The sequence below is a fragment of the Mobula hypostoma genome, chromosome 5, assembly GCF_963921235.1.
Source record: "Mobula hypostoma chromosome 5, sMobHyp1.1, whole genome shotgun sequence".
NCBI lineage: Eukaryota > Metazoa > Chordata > Chondrichthyes > Myliobatiformes > Myliobatidae > Mobula > Mobula hypostoma.
The window spans coordinates 178,355,372-178,368,499 of record NC_086101.1 but is presented as its reverse complement, the minus strand read 5'-3'; positions in this window follow the sequence as shown (position 1 = coordinate 178,368,499).

Sequence of the window (13,128 nt, the reverse complement as noted above, 5' to 3'; positions counted from 1 at the left end):
CAGGTTGGAAGAATGTAGCTAGCAGATGCCCCAATGATTAGTTCTTGGCCCTCAATTGTGGCATGGTAGCATAGTGATTAATGTATTACTATTACAGCATCACCGACCCAGGTTCAATTTTGTTGTTGTTTGTAAGGAGTTTCTACTTTCTCCCATGACCATGTGGGTTTCCTCTGTGTGTTCCTCCCATATTCCAAAGACAAACAGGTAAGTTGGTTAATTAGTCACATGGATGTAACTGGGCAGCAAAGGTTTGTTGGGCCGGAAACCCTTGTTACCATGCTGTATCTCTGAATAAAACACAAAAAACAAAAATAAATTATCTATTTGCCCAGAGAATAGTTCTTTCTTGAATTCAGATTATGAAGAAAATTCAAATTCCATAGTTACTATGGTGGATCTTTAACTCATATAGTCATAGTCATAGTCATAGTCATACTTTATTGATCCCGGGGGAAATTGGTTTCCGTTACAGTTGCACCATAAATAATAAATAGTAATAAAACTATAAATAGTTAAATAGTAATATGTAAATTATGCCAGGAAGTAAGTCCAGGACCAGCCTATTCGCTCAGGGTGTCTGACCCTCCAGGGGAGGAGTTGTAAAGTTTGATGGCCACAGGCAGGAATGACTTCCTATGACGCTCTGTGTTGCATCTCGGTGGAATGAGTCTTTGGCTGAATGTACTCCTGTGCCCAACCAGTACATTATGTAGTGAATTAGAGACATTGTCCAAGATGGCACACAACTTGGACAGATCCTCTCTTCAGACACCACCGTCAGAGAGTCCAGTTCCATCCCCACAACATCACTGGCCTTACGAATAAGTTTGTGATTCTGTTGGTGTCAGCTACCCTCAGCCTGCTGCCCCAGCACACAACAGCAAACATGATAGCACTGGCCACCACAGACTGGTAGAACATCCTCAGTGTGGTCAAGCAGATGTTAAAGGACCTCAGTCTCCTCAGGAAATAGAGACAGCTCTGACCCTTCTTGTAGACAGCCTCAGTGTTCTTTGACCAGACCAGTTTATTGTCAATTTGTATCCCCAGGTATTTGTAATCCTCTGTATATCTGTAGATTATTTCTTCAGACCATTGAGCTTTCGCCGGCTGATGGTGTAGTGGCATCAGTGCTGGACTTCAGAGCGAAGGCTCCTGAGTTCGAATCCAGCTGGCTCCCTTGCACGCTTTCCTTCCGTGCTGGGCTGAGTGTAGAGCTAGCAACTTGGCCTCGTAAAAATAAGAAAGCATGCCAAAAAAAAAGGCGTCCCTATGACTCCACTCGGAGTTAAAGACTTTTTTTTTCTTCTTCCTTGAGCTTTCAGATCAGCAATTTCATACCACTACCACCAACACCCGAAACAAAACAATTATCATCCATTTAACCTTTTTTTCCAGAGCTTCCTTAAATTTTGTTGAAAGGTAAAAGGACCTTTCAATTTTTAAGGTAAAGAAAGGAGCAGTCTTTCTTTGTGCATCAACTGTGTAGAGGAAGGTTTTCACATGCAAATCAGAAACTGTCCGATTTTAATTCCATTCAAGTGAAGGAAAAGATTTGAAACTAGCTAGACACTATCCTTGACATGACATGACATGAAATGTTTTATGTCTGAGCGGCAAGTGCAAAGCCCAGAAAATACTGGAAATTAAGGTTTGATAGTCCAAAAGTGAAAGGGAGATTAATGGCTTCCAGTAAGATCTCCAATTAGTTTCTTTTATCGTTGAAGGGGAGGTTAGTCATTAGATAAATTGTAAAAGTGTTAAATAGGAAGTTATTCCTTGGATCTGAGTGTCACTGAGTGTTGGTCATGATTGTAGATAATGTGAAATATTTCCAACAATTAAAATGAAAATCAACTGTATTCCAACTTTAAGAGCAACAGACTCCAAGGGCAGAATATTCCTGTTCCTATTTTCCTATGTTTCATAATAGACCATGGTTCTAGCCCTGAACTTTTGCATTCCATGGATGACATTCCCATGGTTCTAATAGAACTAGAGTCATATATCTGAAAGAGCAACAGATCATCAGTTCTGATAGTTATCCTGAGGAACATCTCCCAATGCGAGACATTCATTCCTGCTCTATTTAAAAAGATTTAGCAAGCTTGGCCTTCACATCTAATTCTACATAAGCACCAGTCTGTGGGAAAACAATATTTTGCTCTCTCATCCCACTTGAGGCTTGCTAATTTTATACTTTAGCCCTGTGACTGTAGTTTAAACTATCAGTTTATATGGCTCTATCAGCATCTTAAGGAAAAAGATCCAAATCCCTTCTAATGGTATCACATTCTATTTTGGATACCTGCCTAGTTGATAGCTCCAGTCTCCGAAAACTCTTTAGTACATCTGCTGCATTCTTCCTGAGCTCTGATGGATTATATATAGAATACACAGAATTAGATGTAATAATGGTTCATATTTTGAGGGATAGTTATTTTAAAAAAGCCCATTCACATAATTTAAATCACCTATTAACCCCAGTGAGCTGGATTATATTTTATATTGGACACAATCATCATCTTATTTTGTTCTACTCTTCTTATTCACTGTCTACATCTAGAGTCTAGAAAAGTACAGCACAGAAATAGGTTCTTTGGCCCATCTAGTCCATTGCAAACCTTTTAAACTGCCTATTCCCATTGACCTGCGTCAGGACCATCGCCCTCTATACTCCTTCCATCCATGTAGCTGCACAGGCTTCGCTTAAACGTTGAAACTAAGCTTGCATGGACCACTTGCACTTGCAGCTCATTCCATATTCTCACAACCTCCGACTGAGGAAATTTCTCTTCATGTTCCCTGTAAACGTTCCACCTTTCACCCTTAATCCATAAGTTGTCAGTGGAAAAAGCCTGCTTGCATTTGCCTCATCTACACCCTTCATTATTTTGTATGCCTCTATCGAATCTCCTCTTGATTTTCTACGTTCAAGGAACAAAGTCCCGACCTATTCAATCCTTCCTTATAACTTAGGTCCTCCAGGCCCGGCAACATCGTTGTAAATTTTCTCTGTACTCTTTCAGCCTTATTTACAGCGAATTGAAAATTTCTAAGTTCGAGGCTGAATGCGCAAAGTAAATTTATTATCCAAGTACACTTGTGTCACCATACACAGCCCAGAGATTTGTTTTCTTGTGGGCATGCACAGTAAATCCAAGAAGTGTAAGAGGATCTATGAAAGACCACATCCAACAGGACAAGCAACCAATGCGAACAAGACAACAAACTGTTCAAATACAAAAGAAAAAAAAACATAAATAAATAAGTACTAAATATTGAGAACATGAGGTGAAGAATCCTTGAAAGTGAGTCCATAGGTTGTGGGAACAGTTCAGTGATGAGGCAAGTGAAATTGAGTGAACTTATCTCCACTGGTTCAAGACCCTGATGGATGAGGGGTAATAACTGTTCCCAAAACAGGTGGTGTGGGTCCTGTACCTTCTTCCTGATGATAGTCATTGAGGTAGGTTACAACATTCTTCTTAGGCACTGGTATAATTGAAGCCTGCTTTAAGCAGGTGGGTATCTCAGACTGCCAGAGCGAGAGGTTTGATCAGCAAGGGTCCTTAGTACCAGGTATCCCATCTGGGCCATATGCTTTCCTTGGGTTTACCCTCCTGAAGGATGCTTTCACATCTGCTCAGAGACTGAAATCACAGGGTCGTCGGGGGCTGTGGGAGTTCATGAAGGTTCCTCCATGTTTTGATGGTCAAAGCGAGCATAGAAGGCATTGAGATTATCTGTGAGTGAAGCTTTGTTCTCACCTTTGGCTCTGGGTTTCACTTTGTGAGAGGTAACAGCATTGAATCCCTGCCACAGAAGTCAAGCATCCTTCAGTAATTCAAGTTTGATCTGGAATTGCTACATCGCAACTGAGCTGGCTTTCCGAAGATTGTACCTGGATCTGTTGTATCTTACTGAGCCACCGGACCTGAATGCCACTGACCTGGCCTTCAGCGGATTGTGCATCTCATGGTTCTCCCAGCACTTCTGGTTAGGGAAGACGCTGAATGATCTTGTGGGAACACACTTGCGTATGACCGTTTTTATAATGTCTGTGATAACTGTGGTGTATTTATTCAGATCCTGTCATAAGTCCTTGAACATGGGCTAGCCCACCAACTTGCAACATAGCCACTCTTCTGCCTCCCATGACCTCCTCTTTGTTCCTATTTCTGAAGCCTTGCTTTTTAGCCTCTGCCTATATACAAGTAGGAGAAAGACAGCCAAGTAATCAGATTTCCCAAAATGTGGTCTAGGTGTTCTTTACAGCAGTATAGCAGTGGTCAAATGTGTTGGGGGCCACTGGTGCTGCAGGTTATATGCTGATGATAATTGGGTGGGGATTTCTTCAAACAAGTCTGCCTTTTACCATTCTCAAACTTCTACTATTGTCTATTTGTGCAAGTGTTACAAGTGATGACTAAACTATGTCCAAGCAACACACAAAATGCTGGAGGAACTCAGCAGGCCAGGTTGCATCAATGGAAGAGAGTACAGTCGACATCTTGGGGCCAAAACCCTCCGGCAGTACTAGAGAAAAAAAACAGAGGAGTAGATTTAAAAGATGGGGGAAGGGGAGAGAGAAACACAAGGTGATAGGTGTAACCCAAAGGGGGAGGGATGAAGTAAAGAGCTGGGAAGTTGATTGGTGAAAGAGACAGAAGGCCATGGAAGGAAGAAAAGGGGGGAGGAACACCAAATGGAGGATCTCTTGTTTGTGATTGGATTACTAAACTATGTCCTTTCACCCTAAACTTCCAGAAGTGCAGAAATAGTTTATCATAATCTATGCATCAAAACATTCAACTGTATCACTCCCAGGTGTACTAAATTGCAAGCAATGCAGATCCAACTTGTGTAACCTCTTACATGATTTCACCAAGTAATCTTCTTGCCAATCTATGATGTTATCTGTCCAAGATCATTTTTATCTTTGATACCCACAGCTGCTCCCCTTTCCCAGTCAGGGTAAAACCATGGAGAATGTACCCGTTATATCTATTGGAAATGTACATTTTCTTATTTTCGTTTGTTCATTTGTTATCTGTAAAAGCAGCAATTTATATCCCTTCCTGCTTACTTTTTATCAACTATCCAGGAACATTTCAATCTAGGTAGAAAAAAATTCTTATTTTCCCCAAGCCACCAGGCTGATCACCACCTCTATGCATTAACCCACCCTAGCACCCCATCCCACCACTACTATGTCCTCATCAACCGCTCCTCTTCACAGCTCCTAAATGCCCTTCATACCCCCGAACAATGCCACTTTACGCTTACACTCCTCACCTCATACCTCCACGGACACAATTACTGTCCTATGATGCTTAATAAGCCCTGATGATACTGAGGAGATATTTTCTTGCCAAGAGTCAATTTGTCACTTTATCATTCCCTGTCAGACACCTTGTGCTCAGAGACTCCGGCACATAGTGTTAGTTTATATACATACAATCAGTCTATCTGTATAAGCTAAATCTTAGGTATATATAGCCATATTCTTAGAGTTAACCTATGTTCAGATATCATGATAAGTACATACAATCAGTATAAGCTAATCTTGTGCACTTATGGCCAAGCTGCTTTATATTTGCATCTATATTTATATTTATAGTGTTTATCATGCCTATTGTGTTTTTTATGCTGCATCGTATCCAGAGTAACAATCATTTCCTTCTCCTTTACACCTGTGTGTGCTGAAGAATAATAATAAACCTTTAAGAATAATAATAAAAATTCAACATTTTTGGATAAATTTAAGAGTTTTATTGGAACAAATTATTGGAATTCAACTTCCACATAACCCTATATTATTTTTATTAGGTGACACTGAAGGGATAAAACTTAACTTAACTTAACGAAACTTAAATTGAATAAATACCAGAAAGAATTTATAAAAATTGCATTGGCAGTGGCCAAAAAGGCTATTGCAGTTACTTGGAAATCGGATTCATATTTAAGTATGGATTGTTGGAATAATGACATTTTTAGCTGTGTTCCACTTGAAAAAATTACTTATAATTTAAGAAATAAATATGATACATTTTTGAATATTTGGCACCCTTATTTACAAAAGATAGGATTGTATATAGAGGTGCTCTGATGATAAAGATGTTGGTCCTTTGGGGAAAGAAACAAATACATATATTAAATTTATTTCGAATCCCATGGAGCATGTGGATACCTTCCAATATCCAGGCAGTCTTTTTTTCCCTTTTTTTTTCTTTTCTTTTATGTAGGGGTATGTATCGGGGGAAGAGTTAAGGGGAGGGGGGAGGGTAGATATTATTATTCCATGTAATCAAGTTTGAAAATTGAATAAAAAAAATTATTAAAAAAAGAATAATAATAAACAATCATGAATTTTGAAACCCACTTTTCTTTGGATCTCCGACTATTTTGAGTATTCCTGCATTAAGAACCTTTCCTGTTCTGTGCTTTATGGGCTCAAAAGTGGATGATAAACTCCATTATTTCCCTTCCATAATTTAGTACTTACTACAACTCCAATTCATTAGAGTATTGTATGTGATGAAAACCTGTCCCACCAGAGATGGTTGCAAAGGGCTCTAAGCTGAAATGAAACTTGGATCAATCTCCAGCATTAGCTGGTAAATTGGGAATCAGAATCATAAGACCATAAGACAAAGGAGCAGAATTAGTCCATTCAGCTTATTGAGTCCGCTCCGCCATTCCATCATGGCTGATCCCAGATCCCACTCAAAACCATACGCCTGCCTTCTCACCATATTCTTTGATGCTCTGACCAATCAGGAAATGACCAATTTCTCCCTTATGTATATGCACAGACTTGGCCTCCACCGGTGTCTGTGGCAGAGTATTCCACAGATTTAAGATTATCTGGCTAAAAATAAATTATCCTTACCTCTGTTCTGAATGGTCACCCCTCAGTTTTAAGGCTGTACCCTGTAGTTCTGGATATCCCCACCATAGAAAACATCCTCTCCACATCTACCCTATCTAGCCCTTTCAACATTCTGTAGGTTTCAATGAACACCCACAAGCCCCCCCCCATGCATTCTTCTAAATTCCACTAACTACAGGCCCAAAGCTGCCAAATGCTCCTCATACATTAACCCATTCATTCCCGGAATCATCCTCATGAACCTACTCTGGACTCTCTCCAATAACAAAACATCCTTTCTGAGGTATGGGGCCCGAAACTGTTGACAATACTCTAAGGGTGACCTGACTAGTGTCTTATAAAGGCTCAGCATTATCTTCTTGCCTTTATACTTTATTCCCCTGTAATAACTGCCAACATTGCATTTGCCTTTTTTTTACCACAGACACAACCTGTAAATTAACCTTCTGGGAGTCTCGCACGAGAACTCCTGAGTCCCTTTTCACCTCTGATGTTTGAACCTTCTCCCCATTTAGATAATAGGCTGCACTATTGTTCCTTTTACCAAAATGCATTATCATACATTTCCCAGCACTGTATTCCATCTGCCCCGTTTTTGCCCATTCTTCCAACTTGTCTAAGTCCTGCTGCAATTGCATTGCTTCCTCAGCACTACCTACCCCTCCATCTATCTTCTTATCATCCGCAAACTTTGCCACAAAGCTATCAATTCCATTATCTAAATCATTGACGAGCAATATGAAAAGAAGCGGTCCCAATTCCGACCCCTTGAGGAACACCCACTAGTCACCAACAGCCAACCAGAAAAGACTCCTTTTATTTCCACTTGCTGCCTGCTGCCTGTCTGCCATCCCACTATCAATGTCAGTATCTTTCCAGTAACACCATAGGATTTTATCTCGTTAAGCAGCATCTTGTGTCGCACCTTAACAAATGCCTTCTGAAAATCCAAGTAAATGACATCCACTGCCTCTCCTTTGTCCACCCTGCTCGCTACTTCCTCAAAGAACTCTAACATATTGTCAGGCAATGCAAACAAGAGAAAATCTGCCAATGCTGGAAATCCAAGCAACACACACAATATGCTGGAGGAACTCAGCAGGCCAGGCAGCACCTATAGAAAAAAGTGCAGTTGACTAAACTTTCCCTTTACAGAAACCATGCTGACTTTGACTTAGTTTATTATTAGTCTCAAAGTACTTCAAAACCTCATCCTTGATAATAGCTTCCAACACTTTCCCAACCACTGAGATTATGCTAACTGGCCTATAATTCCCTTTCTTTTGCTTCCCTCCCTTTTTAAAGAGTGGGACGACATTTCCAATCTTCCAGCCCTCCGGAACCATACCATGATCAAGTGATTCTTGAAAGATCATGACCAATGCATCTGATATGTCTTCAGCAACCTCTCTCAGGGCTCTGGAATGTAGTCCATCTGGTCCTGGTGATTTATCCACCTTAAGACCTTTCAGTTTTCCTAGCACATCTTCCTTTGTAATAGCAATGGCGCTCACTCCTGCTCCCTGACACTCATGGACCACTGGCACTCTGCTAGTCTCTCCCACAGTGAAGACAGATGCAAAGTATCCATTAAGTTCATCTGCCATTTCTTTGTCCTTCATTACGAGCTCACCAGCATCATTTTCCAGTGGTCCAACATCAACTCTCACCTCCTTTTTACCTTTCATATAACTGAAAAAACTTTTGGTATCCTGCTTTATATTATTGGTTAGTTTGACCTCATATTTCATCTTTTCCTTTCTTACGGTTTTATTCTCTGCCTTTTGTTTGATTTTAAAAGCTTTCCAATCATCCAACCTCCCATTCACTTTTGCTACCTTATATGCACTTTCCTTGGCTTTTATGCAGTCCTTAACTTCATTTGTCTGCCACAGTTGTCTATCCCTGCCATTTGAGAACTTCTTTCTTCGTGGGACATATAAATCCTGCGCCTTGTGAACTATTCCCAGAAACTTCAGCCATCTCTGCTCTGCCGTCATCCCAGCCAGTATCCTCCTCCAATCCACCTGGGCAAGCTCTTCTAGCATATATCTGTAATTCTCTTTATTCCATTGCGATACAGATACATGTGGGTTATGCTTCTCCATCTCAAATTGCAGTATGAATTCAATCAAATTATGATCACTGCCTTCTATGGGTTCCTTTGCATTAAACTCCCTAATAAGATCTGGGTTGTTACGCACTATCTAAGATAGCCTTTCCCTGAGTAGGCTCAAGCTGCTCCAAAAGGCCATCTCGTAGGCACTCAAAAAATTCCCTCTCTTACGATCTGACACCAATCTAATTTGCCTAATCCCCTTGCATATTGAAGTCCCCTGTTACTATTGTGTCATTACCCTTATTACATACCTTTTCCAGCTCCCTTTGCAATGGAGGCCTATATATGATTCCCATAATGGTTTTTTTACCTTTGCAAGTTCTTAACTCCACCCACAAAGACTCAACATTCTCTGACCCTAAGTCACCTCTTTCTAAAGAGGTAATTCCATCTCCTACCAATGCGCCACACTACTGCCTGTGTCTTCCTGCCTGTCCTTTTGATACAAAGTTTATCCTTTGACGTTAAGCTCCCAACTATGGCCTTCTTTCAGCCACAACTCAGTGATGCCCACAATGTCATACCGACCAATCTCTAATTGCGCCACGTGTTCCTCCACCTTACTCTGAATGCTACATGCATTTAAATACAGCACCTTCAATCCTGCATTCTTCCCTCTTTTGAGTTTTGCCTCTGTGATGCAATTTAACTCATTGCTGTGTCTGCATTTGTACCCAATCATTGACTTGTCCTTCCTTACATTCATGTTACACCCATCATCTACTAGCTCATTCTCAGCTCTATCATATTGGTTCCCACCCCACTGCTATATTAGTTTAAACCACTCCCAACAGCTCTAGTAAATCTGCCCGCAAGAATATTGGTCCCCCTCGAATTCAAGTGCAACCTGTCACTTTTATACAGGTCACACCTGCCCCAGAAGAGGTTCCAATTATCCAGAAATCTAAATCCCTGCACCTTACTCCAATTCTTCAGCCACACATTTATCTGCCACCTCACTCTATTCCTATACTAACTGTTGCATGGCACAGGCAGCAATCCCGAGATTACTACCCTTGAGGTCCTGCTTCCCAGCTTCCTTCCTAATTCTCCATATTCTTTTTTCAGGACCTCCTCCCTTTTTCTTCCTACGTCGTTGGTACCAACAGGTACCATGACTTTTGGCTGCTCACCCTCCATTTTCAGGATTTTATGGATGTATCCAGAAACATCTTGGACCCTGGCACCTGGAAGGCAAACTGCCATCCATGTTTCCTTCTTGCATCCACAGAATCTGGTGCTTCTCCCTGGTAGGTCTCTCCCCCCGCTCCGCAACAGTACTCAAAATGGAGCCTAGGGGCAACTACTTCCGCAGCTACACTCTATCACTGCCTCACTTTCCCTAACAATCCAAAGGTCATCAAGTTACAGCTCCAGTTCCCAAACATGGTCTCGAAGGAGCTGCATTTCGATGCACCTGGTCTGGGATGCATCAGGGAGGCTGGAAGTCTCCTCGAAATCCCACATCTGACTCCCAGAACAGAACACTGACTCTGAGGTAGACATAACCCGTGTTCTCTGTAGAGTTAAATAAGAAATAAGGAATGAATGTACCTGTTTACCTTGCCTCTGCCTGTTCTCGCCGAAGCCTTGTTGAACCTGAGCCTTCCTACTCTGCCTCAGACTAGTCAAATGATGACCACTCCCGGAATGACCGCTCTGCTAGCTGGTACCTCTCTTTTATAGAGATTGGGTTTCCTGTTGAAAATCTTTGTCAGGCCTGCGCAGGGTCACTCCTGTTCCATCTGCTCAGTACTCCAATCAAAGACAGGTTTAATATCACTGACGTATACCATGAAATTTGTTGTTTTGTGGCAGCTTTGCAGTGTAGTACCTAAAATATTCTATAAATTACAATTAAAAAATATATAAAATTACATTCAATATGTAGTGGTGAGGTAATGTTCATATCCATTCATAAATCTGATGGTGGAGAGTAGAAGCTGTTCCTAAAACAGAAGGTTGGTTTATTACTGTCACATATACTGAGGTACAGTGAAAAACTTGTCTTACATACCATTCATACGAAGTGCATTGAGGTAGTTCGAGTTTAGGCAAAAGCAGAATGCAGAGTGAAGTGTTACAGTTACAGATAAGGTGCACTGCAGGTGGACCATCAGGTGCAGGGCAATAATGAGGTAGATTGTGAGGTCAAGAACCCTTCTTAACATACTAAACGTCTGCCATAATCTTATAACAGTGGGATAGTTACTGTCCTTGAGCCTGCTGGGACATGCTTTTAGGCTTTTGTATCTTTAAACCAATAGGAGGGAGAAAAATAAATGGCCGGGATGGGTGGTGTCTGATTATGTTAGCTGTTTACTAAAGTAACAAGTGTAAACAGATTCATTGAAGGAGTTGGTGTGTCACAGTTTGTCATACATTATGAGTTAAAGAAGAATGTAAAGTGATTTCCTTTCATTCTTTTGTCTGGTTTGACTTACTTTGTTTAGTAAATCTATGAATGTCAGACCCCTGTGCTAGTTGCACACACCTTTGCTTAGAAGCCTATGAGTAGCCCTTTAAAATCATATGTTACAAACTTTAGAAATTCATTTTCAACCATGCAGTGTTAGCGTCTTCACTAGAAGGGCAGCAACCATTCAAGAAGGCAATTCACCACCACCTTCTCAAGGGCAATTCGAGATTGGCAATACTTGCGTCATCCACTTTAATCAAATGATGTTTTTATAGTTTATGATTTCTGAAATGCAAAATAAATCATATTGCTGACGAGGAACACCAGAGATTTTGTAGATGCTGGAATCCAGAGTAACACACATAAAATGCAGGAGGAACTCAGCAGGTCAGGCAGCACCCAGTCCTGATGAAGTTTCTAGCACTTTTGAAATATTTTGCTGATGAAATCCTACATTCAGAACACAAAGCTGAACCAAGTACAAAGACAGCCAATGTGACGCCATAATGAAACATGTTACTGTTCTGCAAATGACTAACCACAAGGTGACCAGTGAAAGTCATGCTGAAAGAGTATGTGCATTGCATCTCGGTTGTAAGCTGGAGGAACCATGCTATGTGGTGTGTTTATTTGCAGTGCAAGGATTCCTTCATTTTCAATGAGTGCTTTCTAACATTGAAACACAAGAAACCAGGGAGAACTCATGCAAACAATCAATGGCCTCCCCTGGTTGGGAGTTAAAGGTCCGCTTTGACTAAGAAGTGTTTATTTGTTAGGTCTGAAATAATTTCCATGCACGTCTGAAGACTGAAACCTGCTGAGCAACAGAAACTTTCTGGTGTAAAGATGGCCCACGTGTTTTAAATGAGCACAAGATATTGCTGTTTTTCTTATAATTTGTTTTATGAAATGTTCTACAGTCTGATTCCTAAAGTCAGAAATTTTAGATCCTGGTTAATTTTGAATGAGAAGTACCAATTATCCAGTGTACTGGCCTAGTCAACATTTACCAAAGCTGTGTAAGCCTTTCTTTTCCATTGTTATTTATTTATCAAGTTACTAAATAGAATTAAATGGTTAACATTATTAAAAATACATTATTTATTGAATAAATTAAATTATATTACTTATTAAATGGTTATTGATTTTTATCCTGACCAAGATACTATTTAATTTAGCTAGAAATTGTGATAACACTAGAATACTCAGCTTAAAATTAGGAATAGCTATTACTAAGCTATCGTGGCAGGGGTTGGGGGGAGAGTGGATGGGTTAATGGGTGGAGGTGTTGATTGGACTGACCACTTGGGGGAAGTAACTGTTTTTGAGTTTAGTGGTCCTGGCATGGATTCTGTGTAGCATGGACGCTGATGGAAGTGGGACAAACAATCCATAAACAGGGTGGATAGGGTCCTTTATAACATTGCTGGGCTCCAAGGACCTTAACCTTGTCATAGGATTTGGAGGCTTGCATGCATCAATGACCCAGAGAGCTATGTTGGCTGGAGTCAGGGCTTTATGCTTTGGCTCTTGGTAGGGTCACCCATGCCAAACAGATCGAAGAGTAGAGGCCAGACTAAGAGTGGTCCACCGGTCCTTGAGGTTAAAGGATTCAGCTCAGGGCATACCTACACATATACAGTATGCCCTTGGTGCCAGTGATGTGTTGGGCAGTTTTAACTACCCATTGTA